The 16,344-nt window shown below is 44.7% G+C and overlaps 1 long non-coding RNA gene across 1 annotated transcript; it reads left to right on the forward strand.

The window, feature by feature from the left end:
* Positions 1-13,232: 13,232 nt before the first annotated feature.
* Positions 13,233-16,127, forward strand: LOC135822985 (uncharacterized). The gene is made up of 2 exons (XR_010554582.1): positions 13,233-13,567; positions 15,424-16,127. It is a non-coding gene; the product is annotated as an uncharacterized LOC135822985 (long non-coding RNA).
* The last annotated feature ends 217 nt before the right edge of the window (positions 16,128-16,344 follow it).

Genomic DNA, 16,344 nt, shown 5'->3' on the forward strand with positions numbered 1-16,344 from the left:
CCGCCACCACTACCATCACCGTGACCACCACTATAGAAGCATTGCCGTGCACGGCACGTCTGCAAGAGAAAATAATAGTATGCCAGTGCTGTAATGCCCTGCAGTGCAGTATGCTCCCGCCACCACCACCACCACTAACGTTATGGAAGCATTGTCACGCACTGTACATCGATCCACAAGAGAAAATAATGCCAGTGACTTACTAGCACCTCCATGCTGCATGCGGACGTGGACACAGCACTGTTCCCTCTGCAGGAAAGGGGCGGGGGGGGGGGGGGGGGGGGTGTATTTCATTGTCCCTGCCTGAAGTAATAATGACTACATGACATGATATCCAGCTAACTTTGCCAGTAACGAACGACCCTTGATCGGGCATGAGAAAAGTGTTGGTATTTGGGAGTTGTCGTCATTCACGGGGTTGAAAATATACGGCTATATTGTTACTAGGTCTGAAGATAGTGTCACTATCCGTGGGTTGTTATACCCGTGGTTGACTGCAGATACGTTTGGATTATTCTATGAGTATATGAAGGGTATACGTTCAATATTTTCCTGAGGACGTAGCACGAGGAAATTATGGGGAATGCAGTACATGTATAGAATGGTGCAATCCATTTCTCCCAGGGCACTTTCCCAAGACTCCTTCCAATATTCACTCTTGGCGCGACCCTTGTGAACTGAGCGGGGTGTATCGTTGAATATACCCCTCTCAGAACGTCTACTGATTCGCTGAAATCGCCCAATTCATACCGTTCCATGGATGTCAGGGAGTCGTAGCACCCAAGGAAACAACACGAGATCATGATACCCAAAATGATGTACTGTAAAAGCGGAAATTTTCAGTGGTGTTTTATTTTCGGTAACTTCGGTGCCGACAATTTTTACCGAAAAAATGCACCGAACTTTTTCGGTACTACTTAGTGGTACTAGCACCCTTACCTGGAAAGCGGGTATTACCGAAAATTTCCCTCCGCCGAATCGCTGATTTTGGAGAATTCCGAAAATATTACACCACCGAAAATTTCTGCTTTTACAGTACACAGATTGGATCCATGGAGATTCTACATGATCTGTGGTTTATGCAACTTGTGATTACGGACTTGACTCACTGGCCCCAAGCATGGGTCAGTCAAGCGATGCTATATGCGAGCATGTATGTATCGCACTTGCCCCTAAGGCAGTTAGGGCAACTGTCACTGGCAGCCCAGGGTTGAACCCACATTATTAATTTTTGAAATTGTCTAGGGTGACACGAAAAGCTTCATGCACTGGGTGGTCACTCTCTATCCATGTATACCACTCTGCTAATAGTGCATAGAGCTCTCTTTTGAGCTGCCCAGCTGGCCCTCGTTATGATTCAGGCTGAAAGTCTACCGTGCCGTCTCCCTTATGCTATGACTCCATAATGCATATGTACAGAAGAAAAAATCCCGGGACTCCGTTGATGAAATTCTGTTTTGTCAAGTGCGCATTTTTGATTATTGTGAATGGCGTGTAGTGCCATAGTACAGTTCCTTTTTGCTACATAACGTTTGCACAAGTCACCTTTCAGCAATTGAACTAGGAAGATCTATGTCTCTGATCTTGTCATTTGGCCCGGCTGGTGCTGTGCACTAACAACCATTGTCAGGCACCCTCGAAAGACCAACAGCGATGAGTTCATGACCCAAGCATTATTTGGGCCGTTAAGTTGACTAAATGGGAGTGTAGCAAGCTTTGATCGGCGTGCTTGTGAAATGTTGTCCGAGCTGAATAGAGCCTATCTCCTGCGGTTTAGTACAACAGTTTCACACCTAATACTGTAGATTCGACGTCTCCAAGAAAAACCTCCATGGAGACTGGAAACTATAGCAGATCGTAAATGATGCAGCAGCTCAGCTGATTCCTCAGCTCGTGTCTAGGTTCATGTACTTTGGTAAATGTGTTGTGGCAGACTCCATGTGCAAACTCTTGGGGTTATTGATTCTTGCTGATAATTCCATTAACGTTATTGCATAGATATGAACATCATAATAATTGAATGTTGGCAAGACCCAACAAGGTGTCCCTGATGACTTACATCAGATCTTCACAAAATGCACATACTGTAAGACATGATTTTATAATATACAATCATGTCTTACAGTATATATTATATAACGAGGAAGCAAATCTAACGTTTTAACGGATGACATTTCTTCGTTATAATAGATCCGTTGAGGCCGTACTGCTTCATATATGCTGTGTGTGGATATGGCAAAATACTGCAAGATTGTTAACATATCTTCTCGTTAACCTATGAATTTTGGACAATCGTTAAATTTGCGACTCGTTATAACAGCATGTCTTACAGTACATCTTGAAAAGCCATATTTTGGTTTCACATACACGTCTCATTTCTATCACAGAGATCAGTAGCCATGGGCCATTGGTGGCAATACTGGTAGGAGTCGCCCGAGGCTTAGCCAATAATTTCCGTTCTATACCCAATATGCATACCCGAACTGGGCACAAATCTATCCCATTCCTTGGTGCTGACCCCTTTGATGCGCCCCCGAATCCCTTAGCATTATTAGTACCTCCAATTCATTTCATCATCAGCTCACCGCATGCTCAGTACTGTGTTGTAAAGTATGCAAATTTTCGACGCTTTTAAATTGCAGCCTCCCCAGGGCAAAAACACATCTCGGCCACATTGAAATTTCAGCCTGTACTGCTGATGCCTGTATACACTGTCACATTGAACCTTGCGAAACAAATTTTAGGCTACAAATGCCCAGTACATAAAAGGGGAGAAGGCACTGAACGAAGTGTCAACCTACGAATACAACCTCAGTGCAACAACATGCTCTTTCTCTTTCTGCTTGTGTAAGCAGAAAGAGCACGTTGTTGCACTGAGGTTGTATTCGTAGGTTGACAGTTCGTTCAGTGCCTTCTCACCTTTGGTTACGTAATCTTGTTACCTTTAGCGTTTCCTCTAGTAAATAAATGACAACCGCTCTATTCAGTTGCTATTCACTCCTGGCGCATGCGCTGGACGCAAAATTCTTTTATTAGTGATGTCGAAAAAGTATGCGGTTGTCAGTTGACAAACCTCCTTTTATTTACAATTCAGTTGCGTGATGTCCACCACTTTCCGAATTAAAAATGCACAGGCCGATATTAGCCGAAAATAAAATATGCGCCGAATATGCAGTACCTTGCGCACTCTGTTAGAAGACATTAGGGCTACTGGGAATGAATGCTCAAGTAAAATGATGAAGTACAGTAATACAATACTATAGGGAGTTCATTTGGCATGAATGCACCAAGCCAACTCTCCTATACAAACAGTATAGTGTTGCTGCCAAAAATATGATTAGCTTAAGTTGCCTTTTTGCATTATTATGGTTGAACTTTTTTCCTGTAGCTTCGTTCCCATGCTGTGGATTTAATCACGAAATTTGTTAGCAAGACGAAGAGGTTTTATGTGAGCTTACTATTATTCTACCTGCACTTGCTTTTATCTTTTTTGTGCAGGACTCTGAGAAGCTGGAGGGACATCACAAACCTCAAGCATTGAGGATACAACTTTTAACCAAGAGCCAGGCAACATGATGTGCATGTATCACGTTCGCTGTGATTGCATCGTTTCAGGGTACACTGACAACATACTAGTACTAGGAACTAGTCCTTGATTAGCAGCAGTGGTCTGAATTATTGCCTGGCCGCTATTCATATAATCCTTTGGTGCTTACTCATCGCCTTGTTCTGTCTCTAACATGGCGTATGGGTGTTCTGAGGCTTGTAATATTTGCTCAAGCCGCGCATTGGCATTGGTGCATGTCGGTAAATGCCAGCCACTGCCGCCTAGCTCAACATGTTTTGTATGATGTAGAATGCGCTCTGTGTATCTACAATCGAGCGACCTGCTTGTCTGGGCTAACTGTAACTACACCAACAGTTGCACTAGTATGTGCACTGTGCTGGCACAGTGTATCATACTCAGTCTTGTCACTTCTTCTCCCACGTTTACTGTATTGTTTAATTCACTGTACACATCTTGCCCAGCTCCTCTAACGCCACACAGAATTAGTTTGTTGTTTTGGGCCACTACACTCAGCTGGTGTAAGGTTGGTCTGCTTCTCTCTTCCTTCTCTTCGACGTGTCCAGCCAATCATTCATGTCAAGCTTTGCATAACTTAGATCACTGTATATACAGTCACCTGGCTGGAAACGTCCATGGCTGCAAAATCCCATCTTTCTTGAGGGACCCCATTTTATAGAGTGGACGACATTCACTTTCCTGATAGACTCACCTCAGATGTTGGTACACTGTATTGTACCCATCCCTGATTTGTACATGCACCACTTTTTTGGCAACTCCGAACAGTGAGAATGTCTGCTGTGGATAGTTCTCATGCTTTTAAAAACTCATTCGTAAACAAGTTCGGTTTTATACCACCAAAATGTAGTTCATTACAAGTCGTCGATTATGATCCTTTGTTGAGACGAAAGCTTCGGGACCTGGGAGTACTTGTGACATACCCATATCATACTCTGTCAGGTTCTGAAGCTGTGTGCTGTGTGCCAGGGGTTATGGCGATCGAGTGCATGTATGTTCGGATAAGGGCGTGGGAAAACACTCATCTAAAACATACTCATTTCCTCATGCATACTTTCATTTCTCATTCTTTTTGGCACACACTCCAGCTCCTCGAAATTATCATGGGATGCATGTTGATGACAGCCTGCTGCCATGCAGCCTGAGCAGTTCGGACAATCAATCATTCGGATAATCATCATTTTAATTTCTATATTACTACAGTTGTAGCAGCTGTATTTCATGTACAGTACTACAGTAGAGTCAGGCGCCGAAGAACGTGTTGCCCAAGAATGTCCAGCCTGAAATGCTAAGAACACCACCGCCTTAAGTTTAAAAGAATGGCGGTGTTGGTTTTCCGGTAGCTTTCGGGATACATAATTATGATCCTAACGTGATTGTTTCTAAGAACATGCTACAAGAGCGCAGCCGGATGGCTGAAAAATAAGAACACCCCAGGCTAACCTCTTGGACACAACGTTCTTGGACGCTCGACTCTACTTTAGTATGGAAGAACACTCTTCGGCAGGGATGTTACATGTTAGAAATCATGCGTACAAGATGCCTATTTAAGTCTGCTCTTCTTTTATGACAAGCTTTGGCATGCATGCAGCTCTAAATCCCAAAGGTGGAGTGCAATGACATGTTTAATAAGTCCCAAAGGTGGAGTGCAATGACATGCATTTGGAACCGTGATCACTAAAATCCTGCGCTTACCGGTAATTCTAAGATTTAGAACTATAAGTGATGTTGCACACCAAAGAACGTCGTTCCGAGGGCCTGGGTCGGGGGCGTTCTTGGAAGAACATCATGCTGGATTGTAGATAAACTATATAACCCGCATGTGTGTGATAACAAAAGCTGCGGTACAGTGCGGAGAAACTAGTATAACATACTAATATCACCAGTAGGTTTTCTAAACTTCTTGTTCTATACTGGAGAATATTCCAGCGAGTGAATCCAGAGCAAGTGCTATGGAAATGGACTAGCGAGAGCTCACAATAGCCAGACAGACCCACGAGTCCTTTCTTGAACCGAACAATAATCATCTATGGCATTCAACATGCAGTTTGGGAAGCCATGCAGTCCTGGGACAAATATCCAAATGCATTCTTGTCTCCAGACCAAACAACGATTGTTATCATACTTGACAATTTCCAACTCTACGACCACCATGCCAGCTCAAGCAAAAAGAAGCAAAGGAAGACGGAGATTTCTACTTGTGCAGCCATTCAGGGAGGAGCACGAAGGCTGTTTTAACATTACATGATTCGACTGTGCACGCACTTTCCAAAAGTGTACTTATCACACACCACGTGAACTCTTAGGCTGTTTGCAGTGCGATATACTTACATGTGCATGCCCTTGCCGCACATTCACACTCCAGTACAAAACATAATTATGCAAATACGTAATGCACATAATGTAACATTCTACGCTTGAAAGCAGATCAGCATTCGAACTTTTTCATTGCCTTCAGGCTGCAACAGCATATTGCAAGAGGGCACAATGGTCCAACCCAACATCTTCCAGTGAACACCATCGGCCATGGCAGTACAGACCATCTGACATTCACTCACACCACCCACATAAAAGAGAAGCAATGTTGATACTTCATAGTTAACACGTTACAAATACTACTGAGGGTGCATATAGGCAGTACACCAGGTTCAGGATGCATTGATCCATTCTTCTGATTCAACTACCTCAGCTGCTCATTTGATCTATGGCTATGCATGCTGTCGTCAGTGAGCCACATCATTGCGAAAGACTGATGACGGAGAGATCAGTGCGCGTGTGTAGTCACAATACTATCAGAGAAATACGTTTGGCAAATATAGGAATACTGTGGACAAAATTGTACACAATAACCTGCCTTGAAGCAAATCTCAGAAAGAAAGCGCTGTGCAGATGCACGTCAGCCGCTTCAGATTCAGTCACTTCGTGAGATCCAATATTCTTCCAACTGTACTGTTCAGCCTTCGGTGATCCACAGAGACAGACAAACAATCTGTTCCGTCCTTCCACATGAGAAACAGAGAGTGAACATGTTCCAGTTCATTCCAGTATGAAGGTGGCGGATACAGGCAATGAAAGTCATCGTTGGGCCAACATAGTCCATCAGCCAGTGGTGCCAAAGTGAGTCCCCTGTTGCACTTACAAATCGAACACCTGGAACTGACATCAATCGACAGCAAAAGCATCACTGAATCCAACCTGCCTACTTTCCCTGGCGAAACTCTTGCACTCCTTTTACAGTGCGCCTTGGAAGTTCGACAAATTTCTTCTTCTTCATCAGCCATTACGAGGTTTTCCATCCGTTTTATCAGGACATCCAATGCGTCTTCAGTGAAAACGTGGAGTTTTGTCAACGTTTGGTGTGGTTTTCCGTGGCGATCGACCTAAAATCGCGAAATAAATCGCCGTCGATTTGAGCAGAGGTGAGTTGGCTTGGAGCACGTACAGATTCAAAAAATATGTGTACATGCGCACCGGGAAGAAGATGAAGATGCTCACCATTTTCAAATAACTAATTCAAAAACTACATGACTATTGTCAAGAGTGGACTCTTGCTATTGTACTGCAATTGTTGTAGTTACTTGTTTGCAACTACAATGGTATCAAGTAGATAATCAAGCGAGGTACACAGGGATTGATGGCTGATCAAAGCCCAAGGGACCAGCCCGAGGGCTTTGATCAGTCATCAAGCCCGACTGTACCTCGCTTGAATATGCTTCAGACGATCCCCAACAATTTTTTTGATTTAGAATTCAATCGCTTTATTCTTTGGGTGATCTCGAGTGTGGTAGATAGTACTTCGAAGTACTGTAGTACAACTGTAACTGTACTACTACCTGGTTGCAACATGTTCAAAGCAGCCTTGCCTTTATTTCAACTGTTTGCTGTCAGCATCCAGAGCCATGGCGTTTGCTAGTTGGTCGTAATGGAGAAGAGAACTGCAGGGCATTCACTCGATGTACAACATCCATCGCCGCAGATTCCTTACTTTTAGCTCTCCACGTTCCTTATTTTTCCAGGGATCAGGACCTTCCCGGGGTGATTCCATTCAGGGTGGAAGCGTAGATCACACTTTTGCCAAACAGTAAAAACTACGCTTCAAACCTGCTTGACATAACTCGGGGTGCACACTTCGGAAACCCGAAGGTGGATGATGTTCAATACTAGCTCATTGTAATCTTCCTGAAGGTATGTATTCGGATGCTCAATTAAATAGAACAGTGAAAGAGATGTGTAATGGAACAACACTCTACAACTTTAGGCGAACAACAATTAATTATTTTATTGTAATTTGAATCCAGGCACACGTGTAATACGGAAACTGCAATGGTTTACACTGCAAATCTTCTCGATTTGCAAGATTTTTCCCGTAATTCACAAAAATCTGAAAGTTCATTCCTGAAACGCGCATGGCACTGATTGGAGATTGGGTTTAGGTCACAACAATGGCTGTCGATGAAATGCCAAAAATGGTCACTTTGTCGGCTTCCCCCTGCAGAGCGTGCAAGTCGTTTACTCTTTTTATTTGCGGATTCGGTGTACAGGGTACCTTACCTCCCCATTGAGGCCAAAATCAAGTATTCGATTTCTAAGTGCAACAGGGTTCTTGAATTTGACGACTTCTGAGTTCTTGGCTGATGGACTAACATGACCAGCCTTCAGACATGAGTTCTCAGAGACCTTCGCTCATGATAATGGTATTCACCCTTGGCTACAATCCTGCAAAACACGTGAAAAGATTGCAGCAAAACAAACTGGATGTTATAAAGAAGCAATTTAGGAAAACTAAGCCTATCGTATTTGTAGTACAGTGAAGCTAAGGTACAACACCCAGCAGGCAGGCAAACTTGCTAATATCCGATGAATTAGCATGCCTGGTCATGGCACACCGGGTACAAAATATGCAACCAGCATAACGTTTCCACCAGTATTGATAATCTATCGTAACGTTATTATCAAACTACATAACTGCTAAGTATGTACAACTACTAACATAAGGTACGATCGGCTTCGAAATCCAATGATTATGAGCAAGCGCGCATATATTTCTACATGTGCCATGTAGATAGAGTGTTTCATCAGGTTCAGTAGGCATGGATCCACAGTTCATTGTTCTGCTTCAACTACCGTAGCTGTGATGTACAAGTTTTGATCTCTGGCTACGCATGATGGTATTAATGAGCCCAATGGCCCACAAAAACCGAAGTGATGAAACTTTCTGCCGTGGGCAGAGGGATCATCGAGTTGCCCACTCTTGGTTATGTACTCATGCCATTACCAACTATCAGCGCACAAGTACTGCTACGCCCTCACTCTGATCCATTGCAACAATATCACCAGGCACATGCATGCTACTGCATCCATTAAACCAAGAGTCGCAAATAGGAAAATCTTTGCTGTGAACCACAGCTAGCTATAAGGTGCTTTGAGTCCAGTTTTGTGGGAAAGTTGCACTGCATGATGCACAATACCACATTGAGCGAAATTCTTTTTTTCACATAGCGTGAAGTGTCTCTCGGGAAATGCAATGCACAGTGCATAGCACATCGCAGAAAAATCTTGTATTGCACCTGCAGTCTAAAACTGCTTGCCAGCCAGAGCTCTTGAGTCACATGCACCAGCATGCAGGAAGTGATGCCCATCACGTGTCACCCAACCTAGAAGTGAAGCTGGACTCAATTTCCCGTGATACGACCTGTGATGGAGCTGCAACAACCAGCGATGCAAGTTTGCAGTCCAATTATTTGAAACTGGCCCGCTATGTTGCTGAGAACATACTCAAGGCAACATTTGAGAAATTACCTTTCGAAAAAATGTTCGGTACAAACATGGCCGGATATTGTTTAAACTTTACGGTACTGTGTGAAGAAAACAACTATTTTATTGCATAGACTAAAGGAGCTATCCAGCATTATCCATAATTTTCACGAAATGAAAGAAGGACCCTCCTCCACCCCCCCCCCCCCCCCCCCCCGATTGATGTCTGTAATATCAATATTTTTTCGAAACGAAACTCCCCTTGACCCACCCACAAACGAAACTTTTTCTCTTCGTGTAAAAGATCGACAATTATGGACCCGGCATTATCGATAATTTTCACGAAATGAAAAGTTTAGTTATGAGTAACTTGTGACCGTCCCCCACCCCCACCTACTCACCCCTCAACGAAAAATAGCTGGAATGGACTAGTGTTTCAGCTATCAATATTTTTCATTACGAAACCCTTCTTGACCCACCCGCCCATGAACGATTTTTTTTCTCGTTTCAAAGATACTCAATCTGTTAAAGATAGATAATTATGGACGGCCCCTAATGTGCCAGGTTAAAAATGAATGGACCGTAGAAGATTGTTTGTGATATCACACGATCAGAACAGGTGACAACCAACACTACATGGCTGTATACTTGATGTGCTGCATTTACTGGGTGCAACGCAGGGAGTTGTAGCATCTAGGTAGACGGCACAGGCGACTGTAAAGCTAAATGACATGGGGTTCGACCCAGGGGTTCCTGTTTCAGCCACCCTTGGGGCACCATTGGGCAGATCTATACACGCTCGTACATGGTATTGCTAACCTGGGCCGTTCTCAGGGTCAGTAGGTCAAGGCCGTGATCGCGGGTTGCACAGATCACGGAGAACCTCCAAATCCTGAACCAAAATTCTATAAAGTATTGTGTAGTCTCCCTACAGTGTAGGTGCTATGACTCCCTGGTGCGATGTACCTGCTGGTAAATAGACAAATTGCAACCAGGCCATAATTCGGATAGAGCAGACGATCCTGTCCTGGACCCTGTTCCACATTCAAAGTATCTAGACTCATATAGTGAGGGAGGAATATTGTGGTACTGACTCCGATTTTCATGCGCTAAGAAATTATCAAGTACATTGTATATGTAACTGTAAGTGATAATCACTCAAAGTACGAAGCTAACAGTAATATTCACTGGTTAGAGGGAAAGGCACAAACGGGAAAGGTCTGAAGAAAAAATTGACTGTCACCACCAGGATTCGAACCAGGGACCTTCGCTTGAGGCCAGCGATGCTCTAATCACTGAGCTAAGGTGTAGCCGTCATCCCAGCCGAGATCGTTCAACATTTTCTTCAGACTTCGTAACGCACACTAACAACATCAGCTAATGGTATACGTACTCTTTTTCGATTGTACATGCAAGCTCTACCTTGTGATGTTGAGCTCTCTTCGTTTGGTGGGGGAACTCCGATCGTCTAATGTGAACCACAGTCCACCTACAATTCTACATTTGCAACGTTGTCCAATGTGCATCGGCACGCATTGTACATAACTGTTACAGCAGAGTGTAGATTATCCGCACCCCTCGGGCGCACGCTTTCTCCAGGGGGTTCGGATGGGGAAAAATTCGGATAACGGAGCAGTCACACATCCATCTAAGACTTGCACATTCCTTCACGTTTCCATCAGTTCTCACATTCTCTTCACAGGAACTAGACACACTCTAGCTCCTCAATATGAAAACTGGCATTTCGAATAAGTGATTGTTCGGAATATCGGCATTCTACTGTACCGTAAAGTCGCGGATAAAAGCCGGGCTTATAAGCACATAAGCCGCTTTCTCCATCAGGTTTTAATGCAAACCATGCTTATTATGCACCACTGATATTTTTGCCAGACTTGTATGCCAGGCTTCTACGTGCGATACCAAGAGTACATAACCCCCCAGAGTGTGCAACGCCTGATCCAGCTCTGCATAGGGTCTTGGTCGAGCGGAATCGGATCTTTGCGTCATAATACCGTACACATCTGAGGGGAACCCGGGGAGTCGCGGGTACTCTTGGATCAAAAACAATGGTGCCCTGCCTCGAGACCGGCCTTGCGCTGGTGTGAAGTTTACGCATGACATCAGAAGATCCGATTCCGCTCGACCAAGACCCTACACAGAGCTGGATCGGCGTTGCACACTCTGGGGGGTTATGTACTCTTGGCGATACGCGTAGATCTACCACTGACTACCGGTATGGCGGCAGTTTTACTATGCACCATACATAGCGCATGCACTCTTGACCCACCCGATCCGCGCTTGCATAGAGCAAGGCTTCTACGCGCGACGGGCTTATATGCATTCGACCCGTTTGATTTTCAGGCTTCTATCTGCGATGTGCTTGTATGCAAACCCGGCTTTTATCCGCGACTTTACGGTATTCATATTCACGCTCTGGAACAGGAGATCCTAGTTCGACTCAGACTGCCCTTTCCATAATACGTTTCCCATGTACTCGCAGTTCTTTTATCGGAACATCTTTTCTTCCCAACCTCAAATCCTGTGCAACACCGGTTGGCTTTCCTCAGTTTCCTGAATGGTGTTACCTCTCAATAGAAGCATGAGTGGCCATTCAATATACCGGTATAGTAAAACATGTCCATAATTATCGGAGAAAGGATCGGATGCGGCTAAATAATTTGAAACTGTCCACCTCTCCTCACTGCGCTCTTGGCCCACATTTACTACACCATAGCGAGGAAGTTTGTTCTTGGATAGATGCTCTACATCCTCCAGACATCTATCCAAGAACAAACTTCCTCGCTATGGTGTGGTGAATGTGAGCCAAGAGTGCAGTGGTGGACAGTTGCAAATAATTTTACTACAATGTGCTAAGCAGAACAGAGGCACTAGCACCTGGGTGGAAACTATTCTGAATTTTGAATGCCACGGAAGGCTGAAGGATACCCATGAAACCACTACCAAAGCAAACACAAATTTGAAAAGCAGTGCATGCATGGTGGCGGTGGGAAAAAGGAGCCAAGGAAAGTGTGTACATATTTTTGTTGAAAGGATGAGAATTCAAAGAAAGCTGGCTGCTTCCTCTATTTCCATGATCGGCCAGTGCCTGCAGCACGAACAGTACATTGTATTACATGTATGTGCATAGACAGACAAATAAACACTAACCTGAGCATGGGTACCGCTTGTATTCGTGGTCAGGAAAGTGAAAGTACGAACGAAGGAGAAGAAGATTGTTGACCATGGCGAAGAACTGCATATCCAGAGGGCACACGGCTTGCCAGAATGGGTCGGCTACATCTTCGCTAATTTTCTATCCTTACAACATTCAGCTTCGAGGTCAAGGACGACGGCATTTTTGGAAAGAAATTTCGAATTTTGGAGAAGAAGCTTGCTTTCGGAAAAATGTTTCTTTCACGCAAGGCAGCATGCCAGGTCAGGCGTGTGAACCAGGTGAACTGTGTCGGCAGATCCTCCCACGTTTACGTTCCAGGCCGAAAGTTTTTTGACCAAGCCGATCGCCCTCGCTCTGACTCCCCCGGGCTACGAAGGAGTAATTTTACAACTCTTCAGGCCAGCTACAGGTCTCTGATGGGGAGCTGCAAGTGACGGATATCGGTCATTTGCAGCCACTACTAAGAGCCTCCTGGTCGTTGCAATCTGATACATAATATACCTCCGTTGTGAGTATGCAGCGAACACACTACGACTGTAGGGTGCTGCCCCGGGCTGAAACGCAGGGCTGCAAGCCATACTCAGGTTATAAACCTGATGAATACGAGAAAGGACGACTGACGACACATTATCCAGACATTACAACGGGAACAGGTAGGATGGTGGAACGACATTTATTAGAGACGGGACAAGAGACCAAGACGAACGAAACGACTACATGCAGTCCGTGCGCCAAGGGGTACTCAAGGGCTGATTTTATTTGCAACCGCGGGAAACGAAGTCACCAAGACGCCTTCATTTGAGGCTTTTGGAATTGGAGAATTTATTGAATTTAGGTATGGCTCTCGTCCCTTCTAGAGAACTAACCAAGACCCTGTGGGGGCAGAAGGAGACTTCTTTGGCTCCGTGAATACACTAGCTATGCGGTGGTCTAGTTAGTTTGAGTGTGTGGTTCGTATTCAAAGTGTTCCAAGCCGCAGTTCACTCGAAGGTCATCGTGGATACGTCTGCACTTGAAAATCAAGGCTGGAAAGGACTGCCTGGTGTGTCCGAACGGTATGTTTTGCACTGAAGGCATTTTTTGTATGAATTGTTGAAAGTGTCTACTTGTTCGAAATGCAAAAGACATGGTCGTAGATCCTTGGCCCACAACACCCCACTAAATAAACTATGACCTGTCGTGAAATTATGTGAAATTGATCAACACAATCATACACAAATTATCCTATGGCAAAGCACTGCAAATGCAAATAATAGCATCCCTTTACCTAGGTCATGTTTGTAGGGCCTTATGCCACATCTTTGCATGATTTCCTCATGCAAATCGTGTGCCTAGCTTCGAAAACACATTGCGCTAAGTGCCGAATATATACCTGTGAATCAGAACAACAGCACTCACTATTGCTTTCATGAGTGGTAATGGTCAGCTGAAAGGAAACTTCTATCCATCAACTCATAAGTAAAGTAATGACTAATCTCCTTGCTGCGCATGTGGTTCCTTCGTATTTACATGTACCGTAAAGTACCGCCAGAGCGCCCCACCATCTCGTCCTTTCGGGGTCGTATTGTGGGGGTGGTCTCCGGTCTGTAGGTTATACGACACGATTTTTGTACACATATTGCACGTTCTGCAGACAATCTGTGCCTTCGAGCGGACACGAGCTCCACACAAAAACCTGCTTAGTGTGACCTTAGTACACTAAGTTGCTCACACCGTACGAACTTCGTTGCACTCTGCCACACGATTTTCCTTTCCCTGGCTGTATTATATAAATCTGTCGCAGCAAAATCAAGGTGGGGCGCTCTCGCGGTACTTTACGGTATGTGCGCCTCTCTGTGTTCGGTGAATGATTTTGAATATTTGCGCACGACTTCAGGATAGTGCACATTGTATGCATGTACCTGCATATGTAATCCTTTCATGATTTAAAAATTAGGAGCCGTGCTTCTCATCACCGTGGACAAGTAAATGTCGGCCAATTACGTAGCGTTTGGAGATTTGCACAAGTACAGTTGCGTGTCGATTATGCGGCAACCGCGGAATAAAATGAATATTCTGGACGACTGAAGCTACAAAGCCATCTTGTGTTAACTTAACAGATAAAAAAGACAGTACTTCGAAGTACCTGTATTTATCACTAGTATTACCCTGAGACAGTCGTGCTCATCTCTAGAGACTGGCTTGTATTTAACTCTACGTAATGGCAACTTTCATGATGCTGACTGTCTACATTTACTTGAAGTAGGACTATAAATACTAAATATAAGGTCTATAAGCTGTCAGTGCGGTGCTGTTGGATACCCGACATGCCATGTGACTGACCGCCAGATACTAGTAAACGACATGCGATTGTACCGGTCACAGTGTAGCTGGGTTTTCACGAAAATTTGAAACTTATACGATTGTGAGAAAAGTTCAGAAACCACACTTACACATACACACGCACGCACACACACACACACACATGCGCGCACGCGCGCGTGTGCACACACACACACACCTGTCCTGTTCTGTTGAGCCACTACCACAACTTAGCACAAGGATCGCATCGGCCCCAAAGGGGCAGTAGAGCGAAAGTGAGAGGTGTTGGCTTCGAGTTCACCTATCTCTACGGTGAACGCAACCTCGATCGAAAGTCATGCCAAACGGATTTATCTACCACACGCGCGCGCGTGCGCGTATACAAAACGGAGGAAGGATTACTTACTCTCCCTGTATGATGTTTCTGTTGTATTCGTGAACAATGTCATTGATGTTTCCCATGCATGTTTTTGAATATGCGAGCATAACTTCCAACATCAAGCACATTCTTGCTTCTCATCAGCATGTACAAGTTTATGTTGGGCAGTTATGTAGCGTTTGTTTTACCGGCTGCGTTTGTTTTACCGGCTGCATTTGTTGGTGCTTGCAGGTCATTGGCATGCTGTCTGTTTCACAGAAGCTCGTGTAACAGGTTCACCGTACAGCTATGAATGCAATGTAGCGTGTTGAAGCCACTTCGGTATGACGTGATGCCTAATTTCCTGGTTGTACCAAAATTGCGAGTATGCAAGTGATCGTCAAGCCTGCCCCTGTACAGTAGCCGTCTTGCCTTGTTACGCCTGGTTCTGACTCTGCGTTCTCGTTTACTCCATGCAATGTTACAAGGAATACTGCTCCCTTCTCAAGCAATTCATTGGCAACAAAACGCTCGGCTATGCCCTGTAACTTTGCTGTGCGGTTTGTGCTTTGTCAATGTTGTGTACCAGTTCATGATCTGTGCTTGCTGGTCTGTTTGTTTTCTCTCGCACAATTGAGGCGCTGTAGCACAGTGTACAGTGTCGATCATCCTGCCCAGGCTCTGATTTCACGTACCACAGTACGGTTTCTCTTGTTGCTCACTGTAATGTGCATGATACAAGCTCCTTGGTACTCCATAATCACCTGGTGCTGTTGCTGCCATTGTTGGACCCTGCTGATATCCTTCTCGCAATGCCCGAACGTTGTTCCAACAAATGCACAACTCGCTCTTAGTTGTCACATTCGGTTTGGTCTCGTTCCAGTCTTTCGAATTGAGTGAGTGCGTAAACTTGTATGAAGTGGTGGAGCAAAAGCCGTGTGCCGGCAAACATTCAATGTCCGGGTGTAATGACGCACCAAGGTCCCGGGACTTGCGTCCAATTCCTGAGTGATTTTTGTGTGCCTAGCCTCTAGGTATCATACCATATTTGTTTGGTTCAACCGTTTTGGATGCCCACTGCAATACCATTCACTGTATTATGTGTGTATGTTATCCAAGAAATCTCCCATATTTTTGGGTGGACAAACCTCGCCATAAGTCAGTAACCTGGCA

Source organism: Sycon ciliatum, chromosome 8, assembly GCF_964019385.1.
Source record: "Sycon ciliatum chromosome 8, ocSycCili1.1, whole genome shotgun sequence".
In the NCBI taxonomy this organism is placed as follows: Eukaryota; Metazoa; Porifera; class Calcarea; order Leucosolenida; family Sycettidae; genus Sycon; species Sycon ciliatum.